Source organism: Chenopodium quinoa, unplaced genomic scaffold, assembly GCF_001683475.1.
Source record: "Chenopodium quinoa cultivar QQ74 unplaced genomic scaffold, ASM168347v1, whole genome shotgun sequence".
Lineage (NCBI taxonomy): Eukaryota > Viridiplantae > Streptophyta > Magnoliopsida > Caryophyllales > Amaranthaceae > Chenopodium > Chenopodium quinoa.
The window spans coordinates 163,619-176,555 of NW_018743743.1; positions in this window are offsets into that span (position 1 = coordinate 163,619).

Genomic DNA, 12,937 nt, shown 5'->3' on the forward strand with positions numbered 1-12,937 from the left:
TCTTGGCCTTCTTGTCGCGCGGAGGAACATGAAGGAGATTTGAATCAATGAAGTCTTGAACACGATCCTTGAGGGCGAGGCACTTTTCAGTAGTGTGACCGCGACCTCTATGGTATCGACAATAGGGTCTTGACTGGGACCAATGGAGCGAATATGACCTTGATCATGTAGACAGTCAAAAGCTTCATTGTAAGTTATTCCTATTGGTTTGTATTCTTCAATGGTCCGTTTTGCTTGTGGCTTAGGAGCATTGAGTTCTTCATTAAACCCTTGGCGAGAACTTTTTTCGATGGCTATTACCCGATTTGCTAATCCTTCTACCACATTCAAGAGCATGGCAACGACATCTTGCAATTTTCGAACGTCCTCTTTTAGACTTGACGAGTCTTCCTTGGTATTACATAAGAAAAGACTTTCATCCTCCTCAATTATGGCCACTTCATCAAGAGAGGTCACATAAGCTGTCTCGATCATGGGCTCTCCTACAGGTGTGATAAGAAGTGATGGATCGAGGGATGCTTGGTCATCTTCGATGGCTAGAGTCTCGGAAGTTTCATTGTTATCGATCAGATCTTGAATATCTTCTTTGAGTTTCTAACACTCCTCAGTGTCGTGACCCTTTCCGTGATGATATTTGCAGTGCTTATTAGGGTCCCACTTAGGTGGCCTGGCTTCTAGAACTGGATCTTTGATGGGCCCTATGGGAATGAATAGTCCTTTGTGATGTAGCTTCTCGAAAGCCGTTTCATAACTCATACCAAGTGGATTTTTTAACTGTAGCGCCTGGCTCCAATGCTGACGTCGGGCGCTACGGCTAAAAGTCTGGCGCCAAGCTCTGGCCCCTGGCTCTACTTCCCACATGCCTTAGCAGCTTTCTGTGCTCGATAAAATTTTCCAGTTTCGCGCGGTGTTATTTTGGTCCTAGTTGTGAAAGATATTTCTCAAATTTCCTACGTGTAAAATCCTATGTTTTTAACTCATTACGGATGGTCTTTCCAATGAGATCTTTTTTATGCATATGACAATAATGTTAATCCAAATTACGCACATGAAATACTTAGAACATTTCGAGTCTCATCCACTCATTCTAAATCGTTGCCGAAACAAATTCAGGAATTAAAATAGAAATCCTCCCAGTGGAGTCGCCAAAAAAAACTGTAAGGAATAATTTCAAGCGTTAACCCCTTACTTGAACCCCACTGCGATCATACACTAAAGTACAGTGACGTCTAAAAGGGAAGAAGATAGAGCAAAAGAGTCGCCAACAAGTTTTTTAGGAACTTGTAAACCGTTCACGAAGTGAAGGTTACACCCCTTAACGATCCAAGAGATCGTCAACTCCATAAGGTCTTGAACCAAATAGGGTTCGGGGATAAAGGTACAAATCCAACCTAAAAGAGATTGAACTTGCCCTAATAATAGGCCTCTACTTTATTCTGATCGTATTCATGTGCGCTTTTTGACTAACATGCAATCAATAGGATTAACCCTAAACCTGTTTATCTATGTTGGTTGAATATTAATGCACAAATAAATCTATTATTGGCGATCACTTGAATTATAATCAAATTAACCTTAACAAGATTATTAATTATCTTATTAAACGTGATTACAAGTATCAAATTCCCTTTAAACATGCATAAAAGGTGTGATCAAGCAATAACAATAAATATTAAAAATATCAAGAAACATAATAATAATCATAAATTATAATAATAATCATAATAATCATCATAAATAAAATAATAATCATCATCATAATAATAATAATAATAATAATAATAATAATATTCATAATCATTATAAATTATAATCATAATCATGATCATGTTAATATTAAAGCATAATAATAGCAAGATCCTAGGCATGATACTAACAAGAAGCATGTCACTAAGCAATAAAAATCAAATCTTTAACCCTAACATGATACTAACAATCATAAATATTAGGAAGAACATAGAAAGCATCGTAACAATCATATTTAATATTAAAATTACCCTAGACATGATACTAGGATTATCATAATAACAATTTCAATATGATTTCTACATCATAACATCAATAAATCATTAAAGTACTTACTTTGATGCCTCGTACCTCTTTCTAATAACAAAATACACACGTTAGTAAATTCATGGAAAATAATAAACAAACAATTAAATTAAATAATTGAAAGAGAGATATGGGACCAAACCCTCAGAAATTAAACCTTTCACGTCTAGGGCGAAGGCAACTTCGAATATGGCTAGGTGTTTCTAAATCTTGTGAATGCGGAATTTTGTATGTAAAAAGCAATTTAGAAAAGAGAGAGAGAGATGGATTAGAGGATGCGAAAATTGATGATTGCAAATGAAAACTGGTTGTAGGTGATAATAATTGAAAACTGGTTGTAGGTGATTATAATTAAAAACTGGTTGTTGATTAATAAAAACGGAGTTTTTAATACGTTATTTATAGAGAAAATCAGCCAAAAAAGATAAAATTAACAAAACAGAGTCTGGCGCACCTAAAACAGAGCTGGCGCCAGGCGCCAATGCCTGGTGTAGGCGTCGCTCGAAGTGCGCCTACGTAAAAAGCATGTTGTGAATATACTTGGCACTCATAGGAAGTGGGAATGACATATACGATTAGGGACAAAGAAAGTAGGGAGCCGCCAACAAGTTTTTTCAGGAACTTGTAAACCGTTCACGGATCATAAAAAGGTAACCACGATAAGGGACAACGATAAACAACAACGATTGACCCGTGAAGGTTACACCCCATTCATAATCCATGAGATTACTAACTCCATATGGTTCGGAACCACGAAATGAGGATCGGGGATGATGGTACGAAGTGAGTCAAGGAGTCACATTCGCCAGTATTGGCCTCTACTCGATTCTTATAGTGAAAAATGATTCCTGCGATCTCAAAGGCATACAAACAAAATATTCAATTTGCTCCAAAATATTATTAAGCTAAATTGGTTGAATATTAATGCAACATATAATTCTAAAATATTTGTGATCACTTGAATTAATTAACAAGATTAAAAGGATCCTAAACCGGTTGTCCAAATTATCTTATTAGGCGTGATTTTCAATTACATATTCCCTTTAAACATGCAAGATAGTGATCATAAAAATAATAGAACAAACATTAATATTGGAAACAATTATACAATAATAGTGTTAGTCAAATCAAATATAAAATAACCCTAATCATGATACTAGCAATATAAAATAAAATAAGAGTAATTAATTTAATTAATTACTCACATTCCGCGCGTTCCTTTAAATTGCTACATCATGAATAAATTGTTAGTAACTTCAATAAAAATATAAATCAAACGAAAATTAAATTAAATAAAAAGTAGAGTTGATTTGGTCCAAACCCTCAGTTATTTGTACCTTTCACGCCTTAGTTTAAGGACGGAACCTCGGGTTAAGTATAGACTCCTTGGAGTGCTTAGGGGAATTATTATGGAAGAATAAGGAGGCTAGAAATTAGGTTAAAGAGGGAGAAGAGAATGATTTTTGGTGTAAGGTGAGAGAGAATGATTATTGGTGCCCCGTACATCAGAAATGAGGGGGTATTTATAGGGAAAATGTGCTGAGGGAGCACACGGAACCCTAAAATGACAAAAACCCTAAAAAGGTATCCCATGACACAGCAAACTGTACCGTGACACGGGAAGTCCCACCGTCAGACGGCAAACTTTCCCGCGACACGGTACATTTTTAAAGTGACGCGGGAAATTTTCAGAAAACGAGAAAGAAAACGCGTTAAGGGTTTACTCGGAAAAGACACGGAATGTCCCGTGACATGGTACAGGTACCGTGACACGGCAGTATCCACCGTGACACGATACAGTACACCGTGTCACGGTATGTGAGACGCGGAAATTACACGGAAACAGCTCCGTGTCACGGGGAATTCCATCGTCAGATGGTGTAAATTCCCGTGACACAGTGGAAAATGCTGTGACGCGGGAGTTATTTAGGTACGAAGAAAGAAAATAGGACATGGAATAGCCCCGCGTCACAGCAAGGGCACCGTGTCACGAGGATTCCCACCGTCAGACGGTGCAATTTCCCGTGACACGGTGGAATTGCACTGTGCGCGGTGATTCCAGGTTTTTACCCGTTTTTAAAACCATCATAACTTATGATCCGTAACTCGGAATAAGGCATATATCATTGGAAAGCTTATCAAGTCTACTTTCTAACCCAATTAGAATCAAGTCAAATCTATATGTAGAATTTATGATATGGCCGTTTTAGTGGAAGGGTGTCGATTTTAGGCCGAGTTTGGTGTTTTGCTCATATCTTTTTCGTTATATCTCGGAATTGGGCTTATGATATATGGTTGGAAAGCTTATTTAAAGGTCTATCCAAAAAATAATAATTGGATCAAAATTGTATAGCCATAAAATCAGTTTCTCTCAATGGACACGAAAAGTGGAAAATAGGTTATGGTTTAGGGAAATGAGCTAGAAATTGGATTGATTCATGAAATATGTTAGATAGAACATGTATTTAAGCACTCCAAAGATTAAATACTCAACTTGACCAATAATGGCAGTGAAAGTTGTTCATCAACGGGTTTGGTTTTGGGGAGACATTTTTAGGTGTCTACAGAATCCCCCACTTTGACTGAGTTTGTAGAAACATCAGTTTCGAAAACGATAGTCAAAGTAGCCGATAGGGACGGAGAATGATTAAAGAAGTTCTGCGATCCTAAATCATTCTGTATACGCTGATACCTGCAGAAAAATGTTAGTTATACAGATAAAAGAGTAAAGGGATAGAATGCTTATCTAACACCAGTGTATTGGTGGCAAATAAGCTTGGTAGCTTCCTATGCTTGAAGGAATCCACCGGATGACATCTTTTGAAACGCTTTCCATGCCTGAGGAAAGCCGAATGAGGAGTTTTGGTAGTTTTCTAAGCCTGAAGAAACCTACCGGATAATACTTTCCATGCTTGAGGAAAGTCGACGTATGAATTTGGTGTCATTCTATGCTTGAAGAAATCCACCGATGATGCTTTCCATGCTTGAGGAAAGCCGACTTGGCGGTTTTCTATACTTGAAGAAAAATCCACCGATAACGCTTTCCAAGCTTGAGGAAAGCCGACTTGGCGGTTTTCTATACTTGAAGAAAAATCCACCGATAACGCTTTCCAAGCCTGAGGAAAGCCGACTGATGAATATGGTGTCATTCTATGCTTGAATAATTCCACAGATAATGCCTTCCATGCTTGAGGAAAGCCGATTTGGCGGTTTTCTATACTTGAAGAAAAAATCCACCGGATAATACTTTCCATGCTTGAGGAAAGTCGAAAGATGATGAGATTGCAAGTCTCTGTGTATCGAGAACCTTGCGTCATGAAATGATGGTGGTCCGCTTGTCCCCGGACGTGGGCTGTAGATGGTCCGCTTGTCCCCGGACGTGGGCGGTAGATGGTCCGCTTGTCCGCGGACGTGGGCTGTAGATGGTCCTCTTGTCCACGGACGTGGGCTGTAAATGGTCCGTTTGTCCCCGGACGTTTGCTGTAGATAAGACCTGCAAAAATAAATTTGCTAATGGACTCGTATATACTGTGATTGACTTGACCACTAACTTGACCAAGTTTGACTTGATGTGACATGACATGTGTATGACTTGTGAGTGTATGTGTGTGTGTATATGTGTGTGTGCAGACACAAGCCAACGAAGATGCAAAAGCAAAAATTTTCCGTCAATTTTTGTCATGAGTGGAGGGTACCGACTTTCTCCCGAAAAAGAAAGACGCGAAAAAAGGAAAGAAGTTTTGAACTTCCTCCTTGAGCAAGACGAAATGAATAGTATGGATTGAATTGCTTGTCCTGAAAATAATGTATGCATGATGCATGTTCTTAGGCCAGGAGGCTAAGGATAATTACATCATGTGACACGATAGATGAATGAACTTAAGTCATGGAGCTAAGCATCATATATGATGTAAAGAAGCGATTTTGAACGTCACTTAGGTCTGGAAGCTAAGCACGTATAGTGATTATTACATAATGAACGTTGCTTAGGTCAAGGAGCTAAGCACGATATGCTTTGTATGATTAACAAACATTGATATATAAATGTTTCTTAGCACATTATGCGAAACAATAAACATTGCTCAGGTCAGGAAGCTAAGCAAGTATACAATGTTTCTTCTACTGAATGTTGTCTTTCAATATGATGAAACATGCACAGTGTTGAAACAAGATTTCATGATAAAGGGCTCTTAAAGGGAAGGATGATTGATATGGATATGGATGTGTGAGTGAAGTGTGTGAATGTGATACTAAGGCTGGCTGCAAGGGTTATGGCGATGGAAAGAGATGTGAGAAGAGTTAAAGATGATGACTTTTCAGGCTGGGTAAGCTAATGTGATTTGGGTTCAAGCCCCCAAGTCTAGCTCTAAATGGGTAGGGATAAGAATTGGATATTCTTTGACTCGATCATGCATGGATATGAATATGAATATGGCCGCACCTCGATGTGAGGTTGCCTACGTATCCGTTAGGAATCAGGCCGAACGTAGCTCTAACCGAACTTTGCACAAGTGTATGTACACCTCAAAAAGGTCTTTCGAGGGTTGTAATGTGGTTAAGTTGATGGTTTAAGGAAGAAAGGGGTAACAGGCTCAAGACCCGAGAGAATCCCCAAGATGTGTAATTTTGAATTTGAAATTTTTGAATTTTGCAAGTCTATTTTCAACTTTTTTTTTTTTTTTTGAATTTCTTTTTTTCTCTTTTTTTTCTGGAAAATCCACCGTGTCACGGTGGAAATTGCCGTGACACGGTGAACATTCCCGTGCCACGGTAAACATTCCCGTGCCACGGTGGATGCTGACGTGGCACATAATTTTATTTTTTTTGGAAATCCACCGTGTCACGGCAAATTTCCACCGCGGCAGACTTTTTACCTTTTTTTTTTGTTGTAGGTCCATCGCGCCACGGTGGACTGTGCCGTGACACGGTGGACAGTCCCGTGTCGCGGCAACCCTTCCCCCTTTTTTTTTCTAATTACTAAGTGAGTACGGTCCATTGGCAATCGTTAGTCATAAAATAATCCACCATAGACAAAGAAAGATCGTTAATGTTAGGATCAAAACGACCAAACATAAAACATGTAGGCACAATGATGCAAAGAATAGTTCGCAACCTAAGGTCAAGTTCTATGTTCGACTATGGTCAAGTTTATTTGGTGTCAATAGGGTACCATGATTTTAGAGTTTGGACGCGTTAGCAAGGCAGCCTCCCTTGAGGGTGTATGCCAACGGCCGGCTCCGCGAGTTCGTGATGAAATCGAACTCGACTCCATGGTTTAGGTGGATTTAATAACTCGGATGAACCCTTATTGCCATGAGCGTTTTTGGGTTGATAGAGCTTAAATCCCCCGTGGCTAAGACGTATGTAGAACACATACGTTTTTTAAGAAAAATCAAAGGAAGTTGACTGTGAGAAGAGAAAATAAGCCACCGGACTGATTTTAGGACTGCCGTGACACGGCAAGGATTCCCATGCCACGGTACGGCACACCGTCAGATGGTGCACTGTACCGTGACACGGCAGATTTTGCCGTGGCACGGCAGTCAGAAAATCTGACTGGTGCCCTGTTTTCCTTCGTACGCAATCAAGTTATTCAATTTTTCCTACTGGACAGACCTAAATGCGACGTTAAAACGTCTATGCATATGCAAAAATGCCAAATTAATCACAGGAATATTTTTCAAGAATCTTTCAAGTCTCATCCACTCATCTTAATTAAATCGAAAAATAACCAAGAATCCTCCCCAGTGGAGTCGCCAAATTGTAGGCGTCGCTCGAAGTGCGCCTACGTAAAGCATGTTGTGAATATACTTGGCACTCATAGGAAGTGGGAATTGAGATATACGATTAGGGACAAGGAAAGTAGGGAGCCGCCAACAAGTTCTTTAAGGAACTTGTAAACCGTTCACGAATCATAAAAAGGCAACCACGATAAGGGACAACGATAGGCAACAACGATTGACCCGTGAAGGTTACACCCCATTCATAATCCATGAGATTACTAACTCCATATGGTTTGGAAACACGAAAGGAGGATCAGGGATAATGGTACGAAGTGAGTCAAGGAGTCACATTCGCCCGTATTGGCCTCTACTCGATTCTTATAGTGAAAAATGATTCCTGCGATCTCAAAGGCATACAAACAAAATATTCAATTTGCTCCAAAATATTATTAAGCTAAATTGGTTGAATATTAATGCAACATATAATTCTAAGATATTTGTGATCACTTGAATTAATTAACAAGATTAAAAGGAACCTAAACCGGTTGTCCAAATTATCTTATTAGGCGTGATTTTCAATTACATATTCCCTTTAAACATGCAATATAGTTATCATAAAAATAATAGAACAAACATTAATATTGGAAGCAATTTCACAATAATAGTGTTAGTCAAATCAAATATAAAATAACCTTAACCATGATACTAGCAATATAAAATAAAATAAGAGTAATTAATTTAATTAATTACTCACATTCCGCGCGTTCCTTTAAATTGATACATCATGAATAATTTGTTAGTAACTTCAATAAAAATATAATTCAAACGGAAATTAAATTAAATAAAAAGTAGAGTTGATTTGGTCCAAACCCTCAGTTATTTGTACCTTTCACGCCTTAGTTTAAGGACGGAACCTCGGGTTAAGTATAGACTCCTTGGAGTGCTTAGGGGAATTATTATGGAAGAATAAGGAGGCTAGAAATTAGGTTAAAGAGGGAGAAGAGAATGATTTTTGGTGTAAGGTGAGAGAGAATGATTATTGGTGCCCCGTACATCAGAAATGGGGGGGTATTTATAGGGAAAATGTGCTGAGGGAGCACACGGAACCCTAAAATGATAAAAACCCTAAAAAAGTATCCCGTGACACGGCAAACTGTACCGTGACACGGGAAGTCCCACCGTCAGACGGAAAACTTTCCCGTGACACGGTACATTTTTAGTGTGACGCGGGAAATTTTAAGAAAACGGGAAAGAAAACGCATTAAGGGTTTACGCGGAAAAGACACGGAATGTCCCGTGACACCGCACAGGTACCTTAACACGGCAGTATCCACCGTGAAACAGTACAGTACACCATGTCACGGTATGAGAGACGCAGAAATTACACGGAAACAGCTCCGTGTCACGGGGAATCCCACCGTCAGACGGTGTAAATTCCCGTGACACAGTGGAAAATGTCGTGATGCGGGAGTTGTTTAGGTACGAAGAACGCAAATAGGACACGGAATAGCCCCGCGTCACAGCAAGGGCACCGTGTGACGGGGATTCCCACCGTCATACGGTGCAATTTCCCGTGACACGGTGGAATTGCACTGTGTGCGGTGATTCCGGGTTTTTACCCGTTTTTAAAACCATCATAACTTTTGATCCGTAACTTGGAATAAAGCATATAATATATCATTGGAAAGCTTATCACGTCTAATTTCTAACCCAATTAGAATCAAGTCAAAATAATATGTAGATTTTAAGAGATGGCTATTTTAGTGGAAGGGGGTCTGTTTTAGGCCGAGTTTGGTGTTTTGCTCATATCTTTTTCGTTATATCTCAGAATTGGGATTATGATATATGGTTGGAAAGCTTATGTAAAGGACTATCCAAAAAAATAATAATTGGATCAAAATTGTATAGCCATAAAATCATTTTCTCTCAGTGGACACGAAAAGTGGAAAATAGGTTATGGTTTAGGGAAATGAGCTAGAAATTGGATTGGTTCATGAAATATGTTGGATAGAACATGGATTTAAGCACTCCAAAGATTAAATACTCAACTCGACCAATAATGGCGGTGAAAGGTGTTCATCAACGGGTTTGGTTTTGGGGAGACATTTTTAGGTGTCTACACCTGGCGTTTGGCACTAACCCTGTTTTTGACGCGTTTTCTCAAATCAGATAAATTTTTCCGTACAGGAGGATAAAATCATATCTTTTCCTCAAAAATGCTCTTTGATTTTAATTAAAACTCTGAAAAGTCAACAAAAGTCAATTTATCTATGCTAATTGAATTAGGAATGAAAATAACCTTTCAGAAGAATCTAGAAGACTAAAACCATTCCTAATTGTATTAGGAATGATAAATCATATTAGGCCCTCCTCTAGATCATTGGGCCGCATATAAGGCTCAAACCGTGCCTAGTTTAGTAAATTGGTCATAACTTCCTCAATATTCATCAGAATTGGGCTTATAATATATCGTTGGAAAGCTCTTGTCATGCCCCATCCAACTACACTACTATTGGACCTATATCATGGACCAACCAAAGTGGATTGGCTGTTTTCTTAAAATAAGTTTTCAAAAACAGAGAAAAGAGAAAAAAATAAAAAACTGTCTGCAACACTAAACTTTCCACACTTTCGCTTCATTCGATTATGATTCGACGTGAAAGGTACTCATCACTAGGTTTGGTTTTGGGGAGACACATTTGGGTGTCTACACTGACCAAAGAAGGAAGGTAGCAAACGAGCGCACGTGAACTTCTATCAGGAGAAAGAGTCACGGAAATGAGAATCAAAATGAAGATCCGCACTCGCTGTTCAGGTGATGTCTCATCCATGTCAAAGCCACGGGCTAGAACAGAAGCCAACTTTGATCGCCCGCTCTTAGGACCACCTCGAGGCACCGGCTGAGTCTTTATATGCTGAATGACCGGACCTAACAAATCTGCTACCTCAGCCGGCCCCCAAGTAAGGTCAGGAATTTGCCGTACGACCCGATCGGTGAAGCGTAAACCGCTGATCATGCTAAAATCCAGGGGGGTCACTGTCATCTCCCCCCAAGAAAAATGAAAAGTGTTGGTAGTATCCCAAAAATACTCCAACAACGCGCGAACGACTGTCGGGCCATAACCCCGGGGGCTGCGAAGCCTTACGACGGCTGAATAAAAATCTCCTAAACCAGCAGATTCCCACAAGGCGTTCGTAACAGGATCCTTCGTGATAATCCCATATTGTCGGGGAACCAAATATCCAGCGGCGGATCTATGATGGCAAAGCGTGCCATCGACTATGCCGGCAAGTGGACGGTGAGAAACGTGGTTCTCCCGGCAGAAAACCAACTCATCTGGCGTCCACGGAGGTGGAATCCACCTTCCCCTACTCGAAGAAGGAAGAGGCTCGGTCTCTAGGGCATCGTCATCCACACCCTCAAGAACTGTGGGAGTGTCCTCCCAAAAAGCCTGACGCCGGCCACGAGTAGAAAGATCGCGATCTCGTTGTCTAGGCATGCTATTACAAAAAAAAAAAAAAAATCTAAACGCTTAGCATCATTTCCTAAGTAATTTAGTTATATATTCAAAAACGGCTTAACATTTATCTCAAGTTGCATTTTCTATTATACGCAAAAAATTTACCTCAAGGCTAAAAATTAGCAAAATAATGAAATTATTTCTAGTATTTAGTTTCTTCATGACGAACTAATACTATGTTCTCCTAATTTCATGATACATAGACAAAACAGAGCATGTTTCAAAATTGCACAAGAACGATAAATCGGCACATCATGGCATATTTTACAAGATCTATAATCAATATATCACCATTTCAAGTCCAAAAGAATAACATGAACAACAAGATCACCATTTCACACAAGTAGTACCAAAAAAATGGTGATTTGCTCAAATTCTCACCAAAACACACAAACTTGGTTTCAAATTGCTCACAAACACACATACATTCATATACAAGTCAATTCATAGCAAGAATTTTAACATAGTAGCTCAAAATTAAAAACCCCCCAATTTGATTTTTTAGGGTTTCACAAGGAATTTACAACAAATTTTGAGATTAAGTAAAGAAAACTTACATAGATCCTTGTGAGAAATCAAAAATAAAGAAAGTAGCCAAAAATTGGAACGAATTTGGTGGAGATTAGAGCTCAAAAAGCTTGAAAAACCGCTAAAACTGTTCAGCACCACAACCGTAACCACCGCGTCACGGGAAGCTGACGCCGTGACAAGGTGACTGGAGTCCGTGTCACAGTGAACCCTGGATAGAAGCAGAGTTCAGGCAGCAGTAGTGGAGCTCAGGCAGCAACACCAACGGCGAGAAAACGGCAAAACACCGAGAACAGACACCGTGTCACGGTGACTGAAGCCGCGTCACGGTGGAACCTGATGAGCGGCGGTGCAGGGCTTCGTGGCACGGTACTCGGAGACGTTAAAATGAAAAAAAAAAATTGAAAAAAAGTGAGAACAGAAGGAATTTGAGAACGAAAATGGCGAAAATGGGAAGTAGGAGCTTGAATTTAAAGACAAAAATGTACCCCATTCCCTTACCACGATTCCGTTACCACATAACGGCATTCACGCGCGTGGGACGGTGTTATTATCGTGGCGCGTTGATAATTTCAGCAGAAAAAAATAAATAAATAAACAAGGGGATCCCGCGTCACGGGGATTTCCACCGTCAGACAGGGAAATCCACCATGTCGCGGGATTGATCCCTGTTACGTGGTGCCCTTTTGTTTATCTTGCACGCTCTTTTCAACCTTCTGGCAGATATATTAATATCTTTGACCAAGTTGGAACGATTTTCCGCAACTTTTGGTCAATTATTTTCTCACCGGAATTGCGCGGAAAATTTTAATTGGTATTTAAAGGGTACCAAAATTATCGATTTGCCCCTAACAAGCATTAGGGTATCATTTTTGACATTTTAAAAACTTAACATGGTCGGATATTCGACTTGAAGGTAAATCATCTGTGGCCCACGTTCGGGGATAATCGAACCATCATGCACTTGCAAATTTCAGCGATTATATCAGTTGTCAGTTTTTCTCAAGCATGGAAAACAATATCGGCGGATTTTTCTTCAAGTATTGAAAACCGCCAAGTCGGCTTTCCTCAAGCATGGAAGGCGTTATCGGTGGATTTTTCTTCAAGCATAGA